At 37.7% G+C, this 1496-nt stretch overlaps 3 protein-coding genes across 3 annotated transcripts in view; 1 reads left to right on the top strand and 2 right to left on the bottom strand.

Annotated features, from left to right (window-relative positions):
* The window catches only part of LOC103357708 (exostosin-1-like), a 360610-nt gene that overhangs the window by 214421 nt on the left and 144693 nt on the right, over positions 1-1496 (top strand). The gene's annotated exons all lie outside the window — the stretch shown is intronic.
* LOC103357705 (dicentracin-like) overlaps positions 1-1496 on the bottom strand; it is a 29028-nt gene that overhangs the window by 22433 nt on the left and 5099 nt on the right. The window contains exon 2 of the mRNA XM_008282371.1: positions 790-800. The gene's annotated coding sequence lies outside the window, so the exon portion shown is untranslated. The remainder of the gene's footprint in view (positions 1-789; positions 801-1496) is intronic.
* The window catches only part of LOC103357706 (pleurocidin-like peptide WF3), a 15120-nt gene that overhangs the window by 12796 nt on the left and 828 nt on the right, over positions 1-1496 (bottom strand). The gene's annotated exons all lie outside the window — the stretch shown is intronic.

Raw genomic sequence — 1496 nt, 5'->3', positions numbered from 1 at the left:
GGGAGAACATGCAAACTCCACGCAGAAAGATCCTGGGTGTCCTCACCGGGACGCGAACCGGCGACCTTCTTGCTGCGAGGCAACAGTGCTAACCACTGCGTCACCTTGCAGCCCAAAAATAAAAATAAAACAATAAAATTAAGTAAATCAAAATACCAACAAATAAATACTAATTTCTTGATGAAACTGTAGAATCAGTGGCAAAGTTTGCACCCTGCTCAGAACAATTCATTTTTCTGGATTTTTTTTTTATACAAGAGCTCTGAGGCTCTGGTGGAGGGAAATTCTCTGGGAGGCTCAGCAGCATCCAGGATGCAAGCTGATCACCTGCAGCCTGATTCTCAAGTCAGTCTTTACCTACAAATAGAAACAATAATCAGATTGTTTCTGATGATATATTATTAAATGTCTGCAGCTGTCCACTGCTCCTCCCTGTTTGATGCTACTGGTCTTATACACTGAACATTAATGTTATATCATTAACACTCACATCACATCTGATTGCAGTGTGATCACTTTTTTTTACATGACCATCATCATTTATGAGTCAGTAAAAGGCTAATGATAGCTGACTGGCATCATCTTCATCTTCATCTTCAGCCCAACAAAAACATTCTGTAGCACTGTACCGCTCTATTTTGTCAACCCTTTAAAACAAAACAAAACAAAACAAAAAAAACAATAATCTGTATTTCTTTGGAATTTTAAACATTGATGTTTAAAACTGTGTCTCTATGTACTATTAATATCTTGTGTACTTCACTGTACTCTTTGAATGGGCTTATGTGACATCTGAAAGAGGAAATAAAACCTTCTTATCAACATTAAAACACGTCCTTTATTTTTCTCAAAGCAATACCACTGGAGCTTTTGTTGAATTACCCATGACCACTGTGGCTACTGTTTGCTAAAGTTTAAAGAAAAGTTTATTGATTGATGTTTTAACATGAATCATTATCACACAGCTCCTGGTAAAGTAAACTCTTTCAGGTCTGGTATTGTCAGTGAACTGTAGTTTAAAAGTGAAACCTTTTGCTTCACAAATAGATTTATAAATAAGACAAAAGAAAGCAGCTTGAGAATGCCAAAATGCCAGTTTATTAAGCGTCTTACAATTTACCAAAATAAATGGACCAAATTTCTCTATCAGCAAAAACGATGCAAATCTGAATTTTATAGCGTGGTTGGCTGGTATGACTGATGCTTTTCTGTCTTATGGTGAAGAACAAAAGATTTTTCTCTTCACTCAAAGCAGATCTTCAGACAGAGCCTAGAGTTTAGTCAACAGCATGCCGTCGATGGTTGAAGTCAACTGAACGTTTGTCCAGCTGCTCCTGCTCCTCCAGCTGCTGCTGCTCTTCCAGCAGCTGCTCCAGCTGCTTTTCCGTCATGTCTTTTTTCCCATGGAAGAGGCTGGTGGAGGGAAAGCAGGTTCAGACCGACAAAAGACAAAATTATTATAAAAAGAATTGTAATATAGCAACTAATTATATTTC

This window comes from Stegastes partitus, unplaced genomic scaffold, assembly GCF_000690725.1.
Source record: "Stegastes partitus isolate 25-593 unplaced genomic scaffold, Stegastes_partitus-1.0.2 Scaffold269, whole genome shotgun sequence".
NCBI lineage: Eukaryota > Metazoa > Chordata > Actinopteri > Pomacentridae > Stegastes > Stegastes partitus.
The sequence above is the reverse complement of the archived record's forward strand: the minus strand, read 5'-3'. Positions and strand labels throughout refer to the sequence as shown.